The 21,334-nt window shown below is 42.0% G+C and overlaps 1 long non-coding RNA gene across 2 annotated transcripts in view; it reads right to left on the reverse strand.

Annotated features, from left to right (window-relative positions):
* LOC123576383 overlaps positions 1-21,334 on the reverse strand; it is a 126,866-nt gene that overhangs the window by 80,376 nt on the left and 25,156 nt on the right. The window contains exon 3 of one of the 2 annotated variants that reach the window (XR_006701351.1): positions 17,171-17,282. This is a non-coding gene — a long non-coding RNA (uncharacterized LOC123576383). Of the gene's footprint in view, positions 1-17,170; positions 17,286-21,334 lie in introns of both variants that reach the window. The other variant, XR_006701350.1, reaches the window with a different exon arrangement.

The following is a 21,334-nucleotide window of genomic DNA, read 5'->3' on the forward strand; positions in this document are numbered from 1 at the left end:
TGCATCTGGTGAAAGAGAATGTGAGGAGTTACGCAGGTGTCCCAGACTTGTTCCCTTTCTCTTGTGTTTCACAACTGCACATTTCCTGGAAACTATTAGTAAAACAGAATACTGGCCAAATCTCTGACTGGTGTGAGCCCAATTTGACTCTCCAACACTCTGTTGTCACTCAAATTGAAACCAAAGTTAGGACTGTATCTACTAAAGGGCAGAAAGAATTCTAGAATACTTTCAGATGTTTGGAATTCACGGGTGTTATCTCATGTAGTCTTTACAACAACCTTTAATGTAGACATTATCCCATTTTATAGAAAAGGAAACTGAAATTTAGAGACATTGGCTATATAGGAAGAACAATCACTATGTTTAAAGCCATTAAGTCTCCGAGAAGGATTGTGTATGGGCTCCTTGCCCATATCCTCTTACCCTTACCAATTTAAAGCACAATGGCCCGACTTCCAGTTGCTAACACCTGCAATTCTTTGCTTGCAGGCTTTTGCTGGTAGCCTGAGATGGCTAGGTCCATGCCAAAGAAAAGTTGCCCCAGAGGAAGTTAAATAGACAAGTTATTCAAGCCTGTCACATTAGAGAGAGACTGAACTCAACAATAGGGACAGCTGGGGATTTACAATCAATGAACAGGGTGAAGCAGCCAATGGGTGGAAAACTTCTAAGAGGAACTTACGTATCAAGAGTGGGGAAGGGGAGCTTGATTAGTTATCAAGGATTAGGGAGTATCCCACTAAATCACCTCAAAAAGATTCTTGCTACAACTGGGCTTAGTGTACCAAGAACAAGTCCTAGTTGAGAAGAAGGTTCAGAGGAGCCTGACTAAAGTTTGGTCAAAGGAGTGCTTGTCACCTCTCCAAGAACAGGCCAGAGAATTAATGGTCACCAGGAGCAGCCTGAACAAAGACTGAGGGGTACAAACACCTGGGCTCCCTCACCCCACAGGAGTACGCCTTGGAGAAAGGGGCTCTGTCCTGGCTCTCAGATTTGCACAAAGGGATCAAGCTTTAGTTATGCACCCTAGTAAACTGCTAGACAACAAGGTCAACTTTTGATTGCCTGTCTCACTTCCTGCTCCTTGCACATTTCCTGGGGCCAAATTCCAAATCAACTTACTTGCACTCAAATCCTTGTTTCAGGGAACCCAAACCAAAACATGAGTTTATGTATTCTCATTCAACAGAATAAGATCTAAACAACCCCAACAGTAAAAAATATATATTAATAGTTTAGCGAAAGATAAATGCTATATTTAAAACAATAGTAATATGAATTTATGCAGTATAATATACTTTTAAAAACATACCCTGTGTTTTATCTCATGAGGTATTTATGCCAACTTTGTGAAGCAAACAGAATATTTCCCCAATTTGACAAAGGTATATAAAATGTCGAAAAATTAGAATTTTCAAAACAGGTAGCCATAGCAATTTACTGTATTGGTTCCCATGGCTACTGTGGCAAATTACCACAAATGCAGTGCTCTGAAACACCACACATTTATTTTCTTAAAGTTATGGAGGTCAGAGATTCAACAAGTGTCACTAGCCAAAATCAAGGTTATCAGCGGAGCTGTCTTCCTTCTAAAGACTCTAGAAAAGAATCCATTTCCTTGCCTTTTGCAACTTCTAGAAGTCACTTACATTCCTTGCCTTGTGGTCCCTTCCTCCATCTTCAAAGTGCATAACTTCAATTCTGTATCTGTTGTCACATTTCTCTCTTTGACCCTCCCACCTTCCTCTCGTAGGAAAACAGTGAAACCAACTGGATAATTCGGGATTCTTTTACTATCTCAAGGTCCTTAATTGAACCTCATCTGCCAAGTTTCCTTTGTCCTTTAAAGTAAAGTATTCACAGATTCAGAGGATTAGTTACACGAACATCTTTGGTAGGGATATTATTCTTTCTACCACATAGATACACTATATAGCTTTAAATTAGAAGAGTCGTTTCAGAGACAGAACCAAGCATAATGGAGGCACGTATGTTGGGGATATCATGGAACTGGCCAGTGCAGGTGCATTAAAGAAAATGAAATTTAACCTTATGTCACCTTAGCTATAGGAATTTACAGCTTTTCTCATAGATCATCAGAGAATGCCAGCCCATCCCCAAATACCAAGCCCGTTCTTGCAGTCTCTGGACTTCCTTTTTCCCCTCACAAATCTACACTGATCCAAATAAGGAAGACTCGTGGGCAACCAATCAGCTAGAAAAGCCAAATGACTTCCATATTTACCCCGTAAAACTCCTTACTTTGTGAGCAACTCAGAACTCACTGCTTGTGGAGCCTTGACCTTCTCATCTTACAGACTGAAACTCTTGCAGTAAACTCGTCTTTCTGCTTTATTTTACTTGGTGGACAGAATTTGGTTTTTGACAAAGAGAAGATAACTTATTCCAAGGAATGACATCATAGTTTTATGTGAATCAATCACTGATATTTTTAAAAGGCTGACATGTCTCAGAAGTGGGACAAATGCAAACCTTAACTTCCTCCGACACGTATTCAGGTATACATGAATTGCGTGTATACCTAAATCATATACGTTTTACTTTCCTTGATTTAGTTCTTATTTATTCTTACTAAAAACTTACATTTCCTCCTGGTCTAGCAAAAAAAAAAAATGTATTCACAATAGCAACACTTTGTTAGCCACATACAAATCAATATGGTAGAATTTGGACTCTTCCAGCCCTCTTTCAATTATAGTTTACTTTTCTCATTACCTGTACTTACTCATGTCTTCAATATCCTTAACCCTTATAAATGGAAAGTCTGACAACCAAAATTATTAGTGCTATACTCCCATCTCACTTTTATCTTCTCATTATTCTACCACAACTGTCTATAGAAGCTTTATCTGATAGAAATACGTGAGCCACAAATGTGAACCACATATGCAATTTTCGATTTTCCAAGAGTAGAAGAAAAAACACAGACGAGATTAATCCTAATGGTATATTTTATTTAACTCAATATAATCAAAATATTATCATTTCCACACGCAATAACATTATTAATGAGATATTTTACATTCTTTGTTTCATCGAAATCTTCAAATTCTGTATCTTAGTTGGCTTAGACACATTTCAAGTGCTCAACAGCTACATGTGGTCAATGGCTACTCTACGGGACAGCGCAGATTTATCTTATCCTATCAGCTCTCACTGAAAGCAAGCACAAAAAAACAATGGTATATCGTATAGCACCCACCACTGCTATATTAGTACGTGGCAGGGCCTCTGGCAGGACCATCCGCACAGAGCCCTTGTGTTGCCAAACCAGAGCACCACGTGGTATTCTATGAATTCTAAAATACGCTGCATTCTGCGAGGGTGGCATCTTCCAAAGCACAATTCTGGATCTGACTATGCACAGGCTCAACTTCTAACCAAATCTTCTGAGGCAAAATTCAGAGTATCTAGAGGTGTCTCTGGAAGTAGGTAAAAGTTATAAGGCAGTTACATTCTTCCAAAATTCCTTACTTTTATCTTTCCTATAGCCTTGTTCAAATTTTTGGTCATCAGCAGGTTCCATTTCACTCAAAAACATCTCTGTAATGGATAGAATCTAAGTATTTTATTATTAGTTCCTAAGCACAGCTGGGTCACACTCTCCTGTTTATGACACCCCACGATAACTACTGCCTCCGTGGGTTACCACGGCCCAAGGAATCAGATGACAATGTGCCTGTCATCTGATTGGTCCCTCTGTCAGTCAGGAAGGCTCTTTTCCCCAGTTCCGGTGAAATCTGCATAAATTATTGCCTTTTTCAAAACACATCAGAATTTAGTTTCTTTGTGGTAAATACCTGATACTATCTGGTTCAATAGTTTTTATACATAAAATACTCGCTGAACAACACTTCCTATTGAGAAAACGAACAAACTAGAAATGCTTATGCACAACAGTTTCTACAAACCATATTAACTTCAGACAATGGGAAACAAACTCTTTTTTCCATTTTTAAAATTTTTTTATTTATCTTTGAGAGACAGAGCGGGGGGAAGGGCAGAGAGAGAGGGAGACACAGAATCTGAAGCAGCTCCAGGCTCTGCGCTATCGGCACAGAGCACGACGTGGGGCTCCAACTCACAAACAGTGAGATTGTGACCTGAGCTGAAATCAAGAGTCAAATGCTTAACTGACTGAGCCTCAGGCGCCCCTTGTGTTTTCCATGTTGAAGAATGCTTCTCACGTTCAATGAAGCAGGCCCTTGCAACGCTAAGTCCTGAGCACGCATCTTGTGCACCCTGGTTTAGCATGGGCCCCAACACAGGAGAAGGAACTTGAACTTTTAGTGTTCAGAATAATTGATATGGAAGTCATGTCTTTATGTTAAATCACCCATCTTCAAACTCGCAATGGGTCATCCTTCTAGATAATAATTAGGGAGCGTCCCACAGAATCCAACACAAATCCGTGCTGCATATGTACCGAGCACCCCCTTCATATGACAGGCAACACTAGGTCTGGAAGACTCGTGGCAGCAGAAGATGGGCACTGTTTAATATTCCTGGTGCCCTGAAGAATATCCCCGAGTGTTTGGACACACTTAGTGCCCGCCATTAGCAGGCTATGAACACATGTTTACTGAAATAATTCTTTAATTTACCCATACACAGTTCTGCTAGTTTTCCTGTGTACCTCTGCACAAGAAAGTAAGAGAAAGCTGGGTAGAAATATCCTGTAAGATAGGTTTAGGTGCAAGAATGAGGAGAAAAGACTGCAAAACCAGAGTTCAGCTCTGCAAGGCAATACAACCAAAATAGTACAAGGTAAGACACCCCAAGGTTTGGAATAAATGCTAAGTCTCTCTACATAATTATATTCTTTGCAAGTCTAGGCATGCATGTAGGTGTCTCACAATTTAAAATGATAATGTAAAATGTAGCAGAATCAGATATTTTTAAAAGAGAAAACTGGAGAGGTCATTACTTAGTTGATATGACTTGCTCTGAGTACCAGAATCTTGAAATTCTAATTGGCTGAACCCACCTAATCTGGTAGGTTCATTTTTTTTTTTAACTTTTTTAATGTTTATTTTTGAGAGAGACACAGAGAGAGAGAGAGGGAGGGAGGGAGACACAGAATCTGAAACAGGCTCCAGGCTCCGAGCTGTCAGCATAGACCCTGATGTGGGGCTCGAACCCACGACCATGAGATCATGACCTGAGCCAAAGTCAGACGCCCAACCGACTAAGCCACCCAGGTGCCCATTACTAGGTTCTTTAATTCATATATTTAGTAGACACTTAGGGATTTGCTGGGAATGGCAGGACCAGAACATCCATGCATGTGTCTTCTACCCTTAAATTCAAAGCCTCCCCCATACTTTCTCTAAATGCCTGTGTTTGTCTCCATTACAATCTTCCACTTCCACTCCTGCATCTGCTGCCTCATTTCCACTGTTCTGATTTCCATAAAACACATCTGCTGGAGAGAAGGATCTTGTTAATTCACTCTGCTGAAGATTCGCTTGGTTCTCTTGGGAGGAGACACATCACATCAATCAAAGTATCTCTCCCATTTTTGTGACTCTGCTGTCATGCCCCAGTGCCTCCCCCAAAACCCTCTCAACATGTGACCCTGGGACCAAAGGAAAGTCTCCTGGGAAATGCACTGCATTTATCCCCTGAATACCGTTGAATAAAACGCAGTTAGTGTGAGTCTGTGTTATTTGCCCTAGGGTCTGAAGACAATTTCTATTGTCTCCACACTAAAGAAACCATGAAAGTTACGACCAAGAAAATGTAATTGTAGTAAGATCGACATTTCTCTGCATTCAGGCTCCAATCTTCTACGATCCACACTGTTCTCTTCAAGGGAATCTGTGCTTAACTTGGTCCTTGTATCAGGGCCTCCTGACCACATGAAGATTGTCCCCCTCTGAATAAATTTCTCAAAATTCACTTTATGTTCCATATTAGGAAATGATTCTGTAAGGTTCTGCTGCAGGAGGTTGAACAAAATGCTGACAGCTGTTTATGCTTGTTACCAAAGGAAAGGTTTTGTCTGTCTGTCTACACCCCAGCTCTTTTATTTGACTGTAGTCTGTGCCGTGATGTGGAGTCCCTCCTATGCTGTCGCAAAGGGGAACATTGCATTTGTTCCAAAAATAGACTCTTCCCAATGTGGCACTAATAACTTTCTTCATGACACCACTAAGCATCTCTGGATGGTGGGTTTTCAGATGTATTACTATCTAACCATTTAAAACTCCTAGTCATATAGGTTCCCTTTATTTATAACAGCTTATGTGTTTAATCCCAGCATAACATAAGGTTTGAAATCCAATATGGATAAAATATATATTCTTATCATAGGTGCCCTATAACTTGCATTACAAATACTTTTATCCTTGAGAGAGATACAATGCAATTTTAAAGTGAAAAGGAAAATTACCCTATGGGAGTCTATGACTAAATTCAGAGACGTGAAATTGAGAATGTATGGGAATCCCAACATGATGAGCCAAAGTTTAAATTTATTCTATAACAACATAGTAAAAAAAGAATAGGTCAAGTGATCATTCTTAAAACTTAAGATGAAAAATCTTATAAAGCCTCACTTGAGAAAATCCGAAGAATAAAATCGCCACTTATATATCTGTATGACATATATTTCTCTTCGATTTTACTGTAAAGCCCTGTGTCACAGACACTTTTCACCCATCTTTTGAACCCCTCTACCAACATAATGTCTTACATATACCACTGGACCGGAAACAGTGCTGAATGAACAAATGTGACACATTCTCTTTATCGTGGACCTGAGAGAAGGTCCCTTCTCTTTGTTTATAAACTTAATATTGCAAAATGGACCAAAATTAAAAATCCTACCATGGGAAGGTACTCTTTTGCATTGGGCAAATACTGACTCTACTAGGTGGGAATGCATGTCAGAGAGGTCACAGCTTTACCTTTCAATTCTAATTTTGTGGTTTTGGTGGTAAGAAAAAAACCAGAAAATAATAGTTTGTCCACAGCACAAGAGTACATGTTGGTAGAGAAGTAGTTAATGGTACTGTAATTAGCGAACGGCAGCCTGATTGGTCACAGACTAATTGTTGTCTTAACTCATTGTTGAGGTTGCTTTTAACCTCAGTCAGTGAGTCCTCGAGACCATAACTTCATACAACATGATGATGTTGATAACACTAATAATAGCTTTCTATACACCAAGATCCTCAATTAAACATATGCTTACACTATTCCTTGTCCTTCCAGAATCACAATGTACCGTACTTTGTAATGTTATGTTATTAAACAAAAGATCGCCAAACATTTAAAGTCTTAATTTTGTGTGTTCCTTAGTTTTCTGGAGAAAAGTTATTTTTCTCTCATCCATTGATTCCACAACTCACTACAATTAGAACTACCATAATGGTAGGATGTGGTGGTAGAAATATATGACCTCAGCCTTTGTAATCACCAGCATGGCATTTCCCGAAACAACACTACAGGGTATCAGCGTGGCCGAGCCTCTCTTCTCGGATCTAATGTTTTTTGTGCATCCCAGTCTGAAAGTGCTGACTGCATCATAAGCCTGGCTGCCAACATGAAGCTTGTAAAACAACAGAAGAGAGACAATAAAGCTGCTATTTGTGTTTTATGGAACCGTGTAAAACCAAGAAAACAGCAGAGTATCCAAGGGTTGGGATTGTAAATACTCCCAGTGGTGCTAATCTTTGTCCCCACTCATTATGGCAACACCCCCAAAGCCATTTTCTTTTTTAAGCTGTGCTGTATTTCCGAAGAGAAATACGATGAAATCCTGATAGGAATCTGTCTGTGCATATCTAAAACTTCAATTACTCGTCAAACGGATGGCATTCTTTCGATGACTCTCAAGTCACTCTAGTACAATAGTCTACCTGATACCGGGGAAACGGTTATATGGGATGTTTTAGAAATTAAGCAGATGGCTTAACTAAGTAAGCACTCTCAATTCTAAACTGCTAAAATATTTTTAGTTGTAATGTTTTCCAGGAAGTAGATTTAGCTTTATTTATACCCAGGATGGGTACACAGTACTATAATGCTACAGCTAAGCACTGGGTTAACTTTTAAATGTTTACTTGCTTGAGTGTACGGTAAATAAAGTCGGAAATTTTATCAGCATCTCCCAAAATATCTGCAGGACTTTGAGTAACAGTCATCCTCATGTTAAGTTTTGCTGTGGTGGATGGCTCTACAATCTTCACCGCTCCTCCCACTGAAAGGTAGGGTCTGATTCTCTTCCCCTTGAATGCAGCGTGGACTTGGGAACTTACTTAGTGGATATGGTGTTACCTCCTGGGCCTCTGAGGCTGACAGCAAGAAGCGCTGTGACATTCTCAGGCTTCTTGAAAGTCTCTCTGTGTCCCTGAGCTACCATTTAAGAAATCTGGCTAGTTTGAGACCATGTGCTGGCCAGACCACTGTACATGTCTTGTCGACAATCCAGCCGGTTCTAACCTCTCATTCATTCTCCTTAAGTTCTGGAGAGGCCAGACCAGCTTAAGTACCATCTGGGTACCCCCAAGAACCTTCGTTGATAACACACAGAACAGAAGAAACATCCAGCTGAGCCCTGTCCAAATCCCCGACCCACAATTGTGAGATAGAATAGAATGGGGGTTGTCTTAAGCTGCTAAAGGGAAACTGTCTCCACTCAAAACACTTCTGATACCAAATATGTATTTTATTTATTGTTTTTACCACACCAACTAGTTCTCCAACTCTCCAGACACCAACATAGTGTCCTACAATTAAATTCTGACACTACCTATCCAGAGTTAACATGGACCCCACAGATTAGCGGTATAAGACCGCCTCTCACTTTTGATGCGAACCACAAGTCCTGGGCCTCCTGCACTTCTGACTCAATGGCTTTAAATTGGAGGTTCTCACCACTTTCTCCTCAGAGTCACTAATTTTCTATAAAGGCTCACAGAGCTCAAGGAAATACTTACATTCACCAGTTTATTTTAAAGGATATTATAAAGAATACACACAAATAGCCAGATGCAGAGGTGCATGGGCAAGGTCTGGAAGGGTCCTGAGTGCAGGAGCTTCTGTCCCCCTGGGGTTGGGGTGGGCACCACCTTCCAGGTAGGTGGATGTGTTCACCAACCTGGAAGGTCTCTGAACAGCATAGCTTAGGGATTTTAATGAAGGTTCGTCATGTAGGCATGATCCATTACGAACTCGACCTCCCTGGTGGATGGCTTGGTCCAGTCCCCATCCAGGACCCCACCAAGAGTTGTCTCATTAGAACAAAAGACGCTCTGGGATGCCTGGAGGGCTCAGTTGCTTAAGCATCTGACTCTCGACTTCGACTCAGGTCATGATCTCACAGTCCATGAGGCCAAGCCTTGCATTGGGCTCTGCACTGACAGCATGGAGCCTGCTGGGGATTCTCCCTCTCCCTCTCTGCTCCTCCCCTGCTCATGCACTCTCACTCTCAAAATAAATAAACATTAATTAAAAAAAGAACAAAAGATTCTCCTATCACCAGACAAAGCTGTCTGTATAAGACACTTCTATTATAACAGCTACTCAGAAAATTACAAGGGTTTGAGGAGGTCTGTGTCAGGAATCAAGGACAGAGACCAAATATATATTTATTATTATGTCACAGCTGCTAAAGAATGTGGATTCTTTGTGAGCAGAAGAAATAACTGTAACACATGTCTTGTTGTATTGTCACATACAGTCTTGTCAAGTTGACTGAATTTTATTGTAGTATGAAACTCTATTTGAATCATTTTGGGTCAAGAAATTTCACTGTTTTTGCTTTTATTTTACCTGCAGCCTCTCTTTCTAAGTGCAACCCACACTTTCTTTTGGGAAATCCACCAGTAACAAGTCTTGGGGAAAGGGAAGCCAAAGGGCTAAGTCCCTCCTCTACCCTAAGTAGCCAGGGGATAACACTTAAAACTTCAAGTCCTCTGGGACTTTGGATCTTGTGCTACTGATACAAGGATGTGAAGACGAGCAATACATTTCCTAAATCCCGAAACTCCCAACTTGGTAGAAAGTGTCTTTATGGTCTGTTCCCAGTTTCTCTCCCCCACCTCATCTCTCAGTGGCCCCCAGAATCCCCAGCACTAATCACCTTAACTACTTATGGTTTGAACTGTGTCCCCTTAAATAGCTACATTGAAGTCCCAATGCCTAGCACATCAAAATGGGACCTTATTTGGAAACTGGGTCTTTACAAAGGTAATCAAGGTGAAATGAAGTCATTAGGGTGGGCCCTCATCCCATATGACTGGTGTCATCATGAAACAGGGAAACGTGGACAGGGCAGACTGTGTGAGGACACTTGGGGAGAACGTCCCCAGACGACGGAGTACTGGACAGATGCCTCCACACATCAGGCAATGCCTGAGGTTACAGGAAGCAGGGGAGAAGGACGCATGGAGCAGTGCCTTCCCCAGTGCCTCCAGAGACAGTGTGCCCCACCGACATTGTCATTTCACACTTCCAGCCTCAAGACCAGTGACACAACACACCTCTGCTGTCTTAATCCACCCAGGTTTCGGTACTTTGCCATGGCCACCGCAGGCAATCAACACATCAGCCAAGAGTATCATACTTGTCTTCAAAAGAAACAAATATAAGGAAGGTTTACATAAAACATCCCAAGATTTTGGAAGAAGAGGTGGAAACAACCAGGGACTTTCTCATGAGAAAGGAGACATTGAGCTGGGCATTATAGTTGATGTCGCTTTCCTCGGGCAAAGATGTGGGATGGCATTTCTGCCTCTATGAAGATTGGAAGCAGAAGTGTGAAGGCAGGAACACGTAGATCATGTGGAAAAGAACAAAGAGGTTGTGTCCTGGCTTTATGTAGTAGATGTGTACAGCGGATTCTAAGAATATCACTTTCAACAGCTCAGTTTAATTAAATTTCTTCTAGGGGCACCTGGGGGGCTCAGTCGGTTGAGTATCTGACTTTGGCTCAGGTCATGACCTCGCAGTTTGTGAGTTTGAGCCCTGCATCGGGCTCTGTGCTGACAGCTCAGAGCCTGGAGCCTGCTTGGGATTCTGTGTCTTGTTCTCTCTGCCCTTCCTCCACTCTCACTCTCTCCCTCTCAAAAATAAACATGAAAACAATTTAAAAAAAAAACACCTTCTTCTAGAAGAACTTAGAAAAATAATCCAGTAGTTCCTTTGGTACCCTTTATTGTCTTTCCTCAAAAACTCTCATAATTGCTTTAGGACTATTGGTTATTCTCTAGAACAGAAGACCCCAGACATTTAGAAGTTACTAAGTAGTAACAGATTTGAAGAACAGACAGCATCATAAGAATATCAGCATCGTGTCTTGAGACATAAGAACATGTTAGATTATCATCATCTTTTGTTACCATGAGTTCATTAAAGGAATATTTTAATAACAAAAAAAATGAAACATCATCACTTCAGACCACATTATTATCCTTTAAACTAAAAAAAAAAAAGATAGTTTTGTGAAAAATTTCCCACATTGTCATATTTTCTCACTTTCCCAAACCAGAGAAAACAATGTGCTTTCTGGGGGTGAGGAATCACTGCTTTAAAATGAAACCCACTCAGCAGTGTCCGCACAGCACGGTCACTGTTCCTGCCGCGAGCTGAGGGAGCTGGCGACCGTGGGTTTTATTTAACAGGTTTCCTCGTAGAGGGGCCTGAGAAACGCATGAAATTACAACAGATCCACCAAGAAATGGGCAAGTTGTTCTCTTCAGAAAAATGTCGGTTTACCTGTTTCTACACAAAGACTATTGGTCTTTTCCAGAGTCGTGATTTTTTTTTTTTTTTTTTGCCTAAGGAACCACAGGAACCTGGAAGGGTTTAGGGTGTCCTTGTGAACCAACCAGGAGAAAAGGATACACATAGCCTCCCTAGGCTCAAACATCCCCTAAGTCCTCCCTTTTACCCTTTGTATTCTCCTCATTTAAAAGATCATAAATAGAGTTCTAAAATAAGTAACAACAACTAATGAAAGGAAATGTAACTGAATAAGTACACTAAGAGCTAGGGTAGATTAGTTTTAAAAACCAGCTCCCATGTAAAATAAAAGGTTACCGAGTCAAGCGAGAGTATATACTACAAGAAAAGTGAGCAAATGCTGTCTGTGCAGTCGCTTCACGGGGAAAACTTCACAGCCCTGGGCTCATAGGCTGGGACCCACAAGCTGTCTGCCTTCCCGTTAGAGCCACATTCACGCTGGACACGGGATTCGCGTGCTCCAGCCCCCTTGAATTCTTCAACTCCTCAATCACCCCACGACTTAAATTCCTGAACCTGCGAATGCTGTGCCTCTGGCTCATCCCTCTCCTTCCCTTTGTACCATTTACTTGCTCTGCTCACAAAGAATCGCCCATCGTGCTTCCTACCCCCAGATAGCATTTCAAGCATTCTGCCTACATCAGTTCACCCAATTCTCACTCCAGTCCTCGGATGCAGGGTGCCATGACACCTGAGCCCCCATTTTATAGATGAGGACATCTCATCTCATCTCATTATGTCTTCTCAATGAGAACAGAGACTCCTAACTAACAAAGACGCGAAGCTGGAAAGAGTAGAGTTATAGCAGGAAACCTTTACAGAGTGCAAGCTCCCAGCCAGTGCGCTGTGCTCTAGAGCCCTCTGTGGAGACTCTACGATTCCCTCAGGTTTCATGAGTCCTACAACGCTTCCCAAAGTATTTCTGAAGGTTCTACATAATGGCCCTACATACACTAAATCTTAAGTTTTCTTCAAAAAAAGGAGCTGCATCTTGTATTTCTTCTCACACCCAACTCTACTACAAACAATTGATAAAAGTCAATCAGAAAATATATACAAAGTGAATTAAATGTAGATAATTTTGCAAAACTCAGAATGTCTCAATCACCTTTTTTTCTTGACTAAGACATTTCTCTTTTTCCTCTTCAAAAATTTGGCAAGAAACTATTTTTTTTTTCTCAACTTGGGATCAGACGAGATCGGGCGCGTTCAGGGTGGTACGGCCGTAGACTTTTTTCTCAACTTGGGGACTTGAACTTCCTAAAAAATAATGTCTTATTTTTTTTAATGGTTTTTAGTGCCTATCTATGCAAGTTAAGTGGTATATTGAAAGAGTAAATGAAGCATTGGTTCTATTCATTTATATTCATTGCTTGGTTATTCATTTATTAAACAAACACTTCCTGAATTCCTGCATTTGCTAGCTCTTCCATTAGACAAAAGACAGAATTTCTGGTCCCTAAGAGCTCACGCTGGTAAATACACCAGGAAACCAGGAAATTTAGGACAATGGACGGTTGACCTGCAAGAAGAATATGCATCATACTATGGTGGCCAAGGACACGGAAGATGATGGGAAGATCGTAAAGGCATCATGGACGACAGGCAACTGTGCACCTTTATTCTAGGAAACAGCAATTCTAACGGCAGACTGAACTCCCATTAAATGTTGGTCATTTGCCAGGGGCTGTTGGTATGTGATTCCAACAGGGAAAGAATGGTACATGCCCATCTTTCTGGGCTCTGTTTGTGAGCTCTCTTTCTCTGTGACAGAGAAAGGTGTGAGCAGGGGGCACAGAGCCAGTTTAAAGGCTCTTCCTGAAACGTGCGTTTCCCTACAAACACCACACTTCTGGCCTGATAGAAATTTGACGTAAGTCAAGATAAGCCTTAAAAAAATCAGGTAAGCCTTGGTGGACCCAAGTTTCAGTGGTACCCTGTAATTACTGAGATTGAGCTACCACGTTTTTCATTTCTAAAACTCACTGCTTGGTGTTTTTTTCCCCACTCTGAGGGCTCAGTGTCTCCAAATGAGCACTTTTGGGAGAGCGGCATGTGTGACTGGGAAAGTTATCTGGCATTTGTAAATACTGAGGAGACCACACACATGAAATAGAGACAACCAATAATTCGTAAGATAGAGCCTTGCTTAATAGAACATTGATTCCATCTTCTGGCTCTCTGGTGTATTGAAATGGGGGGGGGGGAATCCAGAAGGCACTCACTTTGAATATCATGGAAAGTTTTAAGAGCGGAGAAAGAAAAACTTTGTGTAATGTTATTTGGCTCTCTTAGAGTCTATATTCATGAACCGATTCTGCAAATGCAGCCATGGCATAAATCATCTGTGAATTAAGAGTCAACAAAACAATGAATGAAAATCCCCAGAGGATGTTCTGCTCTTTTCATAAAGCACAAGAAAAAGAAAACTATAAGGCATGAAAGAAGTTAGGCTTATAGATGTTTGGAGTTTTCTAATCACTTTATATTTTTGTGAAAGCCAATCTTCCTGATGGTTAGTTCCTGCCTCATGCTGACAGTTTACAAATAAGAATAGCGAGGTCCCGTTCAGAGCAGACAGTGTGGAGCCCTCCTCAAAAGCCTTTTTAAATTCAAGTGACAGAGCTTCACAAGCATTCCTGGCAGTAAAGGATGAATATTAATGCTTGAAGAAAACAATAAACTAGATCTGGATCTGTAGTCCTTCACCTCCCCAGCCCCCACTGGAAGAACAAAGGCAGACCTCCTGCACTGGATGTTTTGTCTTTTTGATTTTTACACTCTTAAGTGGAAAAGGCACAATCACATAACCCTTGTTAGCAAGACTTATCATTCTACTGATATACTGCTCCATTCAAGAACATCATCTTCTGGATCCCTCCAAATCCAGACATATAAACATACGTACATAAGGTACGTTCAATAGGAAAATTTATTTTTTCAAAATGCTATGGAAAGGAGGAACCCCACGTGAGGTAACACGGCACGGCCTGAAGACAGATCTCTGTAAGAAATTCTGGCCTGCTTTGTAGGACAGTGGTTTGTTTGCGTTATTGAAATATAACTAACATGCAGTGTCACAGAACACTCGTTACAGTATAATTCAACATTTCTATACATTTCTCACTGCTCCTCGTGATAAGTGTACTCTTAATCCCTTTTATCTAGTTCACCCATGCCCCCACCCACCTCCCCTGTGCCAACCACCAATTTGTTCTCTATATTTAAGTCTGGTTTTTTTGTCTCTCTTTTCTTTGTTCATCTGTTTTCTTTCTTAAATTCTACATATGAGTAAATCATACAGAATCTGTCCTTCTTTGTCTGACTTACTTCACTTCACATAAAACTCTCTAGCTCCATCCACATCGTTGCAAATGGCAGGATTTCACCTTTTAAGGCTGAGTATATATATCCTATACCTTTTTTACCTGTTCAGCTGTTTTTAATTCCTCAAAAATTTCAGTTGCAACATGCATGAAATCAGGAGCTGACCCACCCGTCCAACTACATTATCTTCAGATTGCTTCCTCATATCATGGAGAAGATCCTCAACTAAGATGGAAACCTAAGCTTCCTGTGTCTAGATTGAAAGCTGTTTGTCTCTGGAATGTTTCTCTTTGCCTCTGGGTACATAGTTTCATTTTAGTTTAGGGGAGAAGGCCTTTAAAAAAAGTTCCTGACAGGTTCTGAACAGATCAGCTTCAAAATTGTTCAACTTCTGATTCTAGAGCTACTTAAAAAGTCCTTTCAACTGTCTTCTCAGATTTTAGCCAGGACAAAGAGTAAACATTCCTGCAAGTACTGAACAACCCTACGGATGAAAAAGGCATCCTCAAAGAGGGTACAAAAGATATCATCCTCCCAATATCCAGAGCCACCCCAAAGGCAGCCAAAGAAAGGAAGGGGCGCCTAAGTAGTTCAGTCCGTTAAGCATCCGACTCGATTTCAGCTCAGGTCATGAACTCATGGCTCGTGGGATTGAGCCCCAGGGTGGGTTCTGCATTGAGCACGGAGCCTGCTTGGGATTCATTCTCTCTCTCTGTCTGTCTCTCTCTCTCTCTCTCCATCTCTCTCTCTCTGCCCCTCCCCTGCTCATGCACACACACACACACTCTCTCTCTCTCTAAAATAAATAAACCTAAGAAAGAAAGAAGGAAAAAAAAAAAAGACTTAGACAATCCTCTGAGAGGTAGCATCAGTAGAACCTTAGCCACAAATGGAGTGCAATGTATATCTGTCCGGTCATATTTTGGGGTTCCCCCATCTGATGGCTGAGCTACCTGCATGTGTAAAAACACATAACCTGCATGTCCCAGGCAGGCAGAAAGCCACGCCAAGTTCTCAGAGCACAAAATGAGTAAGTAAGAAGGAATTCACTGTCTCTGGGAGAAAAGGATCTACAACCTATGGGTATCCCAAAACCAACTTAACAGGAGTCTGGATTTGGAAAGGAAGGGATGATGTGACGCGTCAACTTCCTCTCTCGTCAGGGCACTACAGAGATGTGAGAGAGAGCAGACTCTGGCAAGAACTCTCACCTTTGGCCGGCTCCTGCCCATTTTCCCTGGACCCCGCCTCAGGCTGGGAGGTCTTTGATGGTGCACCTCACTGCACAGGCATCTTCTTGAGGTTGGCAGGTGACCGAAAATCAATCTAACGTGTTCTGTGACCAATGTGCCCTAGCACAGGACTCTGAGAGTTAGGCAGCAGGCATCTAACAGCTCTACGTGCGCCTGGCAATTCTGTAGCTTGGGCTTCTTACATTCCCATGAGCGACAGACCTATGATTGTTTCATGAGAAGATGTCTCTACAGCAGTGGGCTCCCTGATGGCTTTTAATAGTCTGACTCATGCCTCATTAGATTTAGATTTTGATTTGAGGGTCTAAACAGTCCAATTTCTTGTCTTAATTATTTCTCCGTGTCCCCAAGTTGAAACTGGGCGAGTCGAGTCCCCCCCCCCGCCCCCCGTTACAGGATTGGACCTCCCGGTTTTTAGTGTTTTAACCACTGCTATCTGCCATGGACCCCTGATATTAACTACCCAGGACCCTTTCCAGGACCCCAGAATTTTCTGGGAATCTTAACACACCTCAGAACCTTTCTGGGGTCTCTAGAAACTTTCTGGAAACTTTAACAAACCCCATAAAGGGGTCCCAGAACCTTTCTGGGGACAATATATAGCTTTCTCTCTCTCTCTCTCTCTCTCTCTCTCTCTCTATATATATATATATATATATATATATATAGTTATAGTTATAGTTATGGTTTAGTTATAATTATAGTTATAGTCATAGTTATAGTTATGCACATATACATGGATGTTTTAAATAAAGTTAGTTTGGATCAGAGAGCTGCACACACGGGAGCGGAGCTCAAATCTGAGAGTGACTTACCCTTGGCCTCTAGCAATGAGGAACAGTGAGCTTGAGGGTTTTAGCAGGTTCGTCTCCTTGTCCCATAGTCTGTTAGCAGTCAGCATCAGATCTCCTTCTTCATTGCCAGAAACTGCTAAAAAGGAATAAAGAAGACACTTTAGTTGATGCAAACAAACTTTATTTAAGACTGCAGGAAGTGAGCAGTCTCCATTCTCAAGGGTCTAGAGAACACCAACAGGATGCTAAAACAAGAAGCCTTTATAAGATAAAGGCATGAAAGAGACAATAGAGAATATCTGGCTGGCCGGGGCCACATACCCAACCGTGTTTGGGTCAGAAGATCCAGAAGTGGCCTGGAATTTGGGGACTGACTGATTACACCACAGACTTACTGGCTAAACGTGGGGTCTCTACAGGGACTCAAAAATCATCTAAGTTTTCTTTCGGTTTGCTGACGCGGCACTCGGGGTGACAGCGGCCCCATCTCAGGCCTGGAAAATTATTTCCACACCTGTTAGAAGATAAACTTGGGCATATGAAAATTTTAAGAGTTGACTGAAGCAAGACCCGCAGGGGCTAGATGTGCAGGGAAAAGGTGTACAGGGAGAAAGTGCAGAAGCAAAGAAAGAAAATTGTTTGGCTAGGGCTTAAAGCTTAGTTGTCTTTTAGTGATTGGTTGTCCTTAGTATTTCTCTGTTGTAGCCTAAAGCATTTACAGGCTTGGAGTGGGGTCTGCCCAGGGGCTGCCGTGGTTAGAGCCCGCTCAGTCTGAGGGCCTCCTGGTGCGTCTAGTCTGATGGGCGTAAGGGCCAGCAGCCACCTGGCGATAGCAGGTGCTCGGTCAAGAGCGGCTGTGTTTACCGTTGCTTTGCTAGCGACAGTGTCATCATCAATGGCAGCAGCGTCTTGATGGAAGATGACTAATTAAATGGTAAACTGAATTTCAGATCTACCGGGAGCATGAAACAGGGTGAAAAGCGGGAGGAGGGTGGTTTCAAAAAGCTTCGGACAGACCCAGCTCCTAGGCTGGCTCTGTCATTACTTGTAGAGCCTGGGAAAGGGGCTTCATCTTTCAAATCTCTTATTTAACGTGAGAGTAACAGGTGTATTTACTTTACAGGACTTTTGTGAGGCTTAAAGGAGACTTCAGGTGCAGTCCTTAGTGTCATTTGTGGTTCGTAATTAAGTGCTCAAATAGTGTCAGCAATTATTAACATTATGGCATGTTATTATTCAGTCTCAATGAAGGACCATCCTCACAAGGGAACCCTAAATGTCTGATCCATTATAAGCGGGGGAAATAGGATTTAAAAGGGTCATCTGAAATCTCTTACAAAAGAACAAAAGCAATAAAATATGAATCGGTGGGCAGGAAAAGACACAAACACGCCCCGAAAGTACTGGCAGGTGAGAGGAAAGACTGAAGGACCAACGGCCGACACTCACTGAGGGCCAGGCACCGTTGTGAGCACTTCCCAGATATTCATGTAGAGGGCCCTAATAATCTTGTCAGGCAGGTACTATTTGTGTCCCAAGTTTACAGATAAGGACAGAGGGGCCAAACAAGTAACGCATCCCAAGTCCCACAACCAGCCAGGAGCACAGCAAAGACATGAAGCCAGAAAAATGCTCCGGAGTCTATGCATGTACTCATTTTACTATTCAAAGTAGCTTCTCTTCCATACATGTTAAAAAGGTGTTCTCGAAAAGACCAGTGAGAAGCATTACTGGAAGGGGGACTTAGGAAAAAGGCAACGCTGAATCCTTGTATCAGTCACTGTCTTTGGGAAAGGTACAGACACGGAGTTAAGGGCAGGCCAAGAACCCAGTATACACGGCTTCAATAATTCCACCCTGGGGAATGACAAAAGTGTATCATCCTACCAGTAAAACACGAAGTAAATGTACGAAGTTAATTGGAGATGTAAATCAAGTGATAAGGGCCTGAAGGAGAAAAGGCAGTAAGATTGTATTTCCTCCACAGATGCCACTTTGGCCCAGGAATCCAAGTATGCCAGAGTCGGCACACACTCAAAGATGGTAACCGAACATGTCATTTTGGACAAAAAGCACACCCTGCCTCCATTCTGGGGCAACGATGGAGTGGAGTTTCCCAGTTGTTGACAGCAAGAAACACCCTGCCTCTCACCTGCTCCAACACACAACATCAAATCCTAAATATGTTCCAGTGTGAGGTCTTCATCCCTGCTACGCACAACTTGACCTTGACTATCTACTGAAACAAACAAAAACGACAACAATGCAAAATGTAACCACTTTTCCTCTAAACTTTCTTATCAACATTTTACAGCTTCATGAAGTCTTCACCATAATAGATTCCTGGGGCATAATGATTTATTCACTAGCTATCATGGTAAGATCTCAACCACTCAAATTGTCACCTGCCAGACTTCAGTACCTGACCTTGATTGCCCACCTGCTTGTACTCACCAACCTTTATCTCACATTTTCCCTGGAGCTCCTCTCTCCAGCTTATCTCTTAACTCAGGCAAATGGAAAGCAAAACCTTCCCTCAAGTGAGCAAGCGAGCGACTGTCCTGACAAGACCTCCAACCAGCCCAGACCATGTTGACCAGTTTGAGCTCAACCCCTTACTCACACCTGAGCCAATGGACCACGGTGTGACCTCTAGAAAGACTGACAACTACCTCTACTCACTGCAATACTAAAATCTCCGCCCAAGGAGGAACACAAGTCTCATTACATAACACACAGCGTGTGTGCAGGCAGGTTTCCCTAGGACATACCCACGACCCTATGTCTGTGTCTACAGATGATGACGAGGCTCCCCTATCTAAATATCCCTCCTAACCCTAAACAAAGGAACCCATTCCCTGCCCAGAGAGCCAAGGCTTTGGAAGTCATTCCCCGTGATCTCCTTACTTGTTGCATATAAATTTTACTTGGTGTGACATCCACACCTGTTCTATCTGTGTCTTACCAAGGAGCAGACTCATGTTGGTTCCATTACAAAATCTACCTTTATCATGCTCCACGAGTTGAGCCCCAAGAGTAACAGTCAAGTTCAACTCCTCTATGTACAGTTTTGCGAGAAGAGCATTCTTCTAGTAAAAATCCAGTGGGCAGACGCAAGTATAAATTTGAATACAGAAGGTAAGATTTGGCAATGTTTGTCAAAAAGACTTAAATTTTTGCTTACAATTTGATCCAGAATCCCTAGCTCTCATAACAATTGTAAGGATATATACATTTTGTGCAATGACGTTTATCATATGAGTGTTCATGAAGAAAAAAATCATGACATCAAAAATTAAATATCCAATGACAAGAGACAGTTAAGTAATCTATAATATATCCACCAAATGTAATAAAATGCCCTCATTAATAAGATGTTGCAGAGGAAAGTTTAAGAGCAATGTCATAGAGGGGTGCCTAGGTGGCTCGGTCGGTTAAGCGTCCGACTTTGGCTCAGGTCATGATCTTGCAGTCTCTGGGTTCAAGCCCCAGGTTGGGCTCTGTGCTGACAGCTCAGAGCCTGGAGCCTGCTTCGGATTCTGTGTCTCCCTCTCTCTTGCTGCTCCTCCCCCACTTGCACTCTGTCTCCCTCCTTCTCAAAAATACAGAAACATTAAAAAAAAATTTTAAAGGAACAACCTCATGGAAATGGTTCTTAATGTGTTGCATTTATCACATACAAGTGCACAGAAAAAGGACAAAGAAGATATTGTAAAACTTAAGAGGTAACAGATTTTCATTTTTACACCTTTATTTATTTTCATTTTTTACATTTGTGTCCGTGAACTTTTGCAATAATAGAAAAAGTTTATTTCCTTTTCCTTTTTTTTTTTAATTTAAAAATTTGTTTCCAGTCCTGGGAGTCCCAGAAGGACGAGGTCAGTGTCCCCGAGGCCTAATGCTGACAAGCAGAGACAGGACGGAACAGGGCATGTGTTGAAGGCCACGGCCCACCTTACAGCGTTTCCTTCCCCACGTTTTGTTTGCCATTTTGCTGTTGTGAAACGCAGCATGTCATGTTCCCCAGCCAGACGTGTATCATATTCTAGAACTCTCGTAAAGCCCTGGGCCCTGCACACCTTCTTACCTGTGAGCTGGGATGGATCCTATAATGAAAAAAACCCACAAGGACATCCTTGGACTTTCCTTCCTTAAACCTCTGAGCCTAGGGAAGCACTGCCCAAT

Source organism: Leopardus geoffroyi, chromosome D2 (genome assembly GCF_018350155.1).
Source record: "Leopardus geoffroyi isolate Oge1 chromosome D2, O.geoffroyi_Oge1_pat1.0, whole genome shotgun sequence".
Lineage (NCBI taxonomy): Eukaryota > Metazoa > Chordata > Mammalia > Carnivora > Felidae > Leopardus > Leopardus geoffroyi.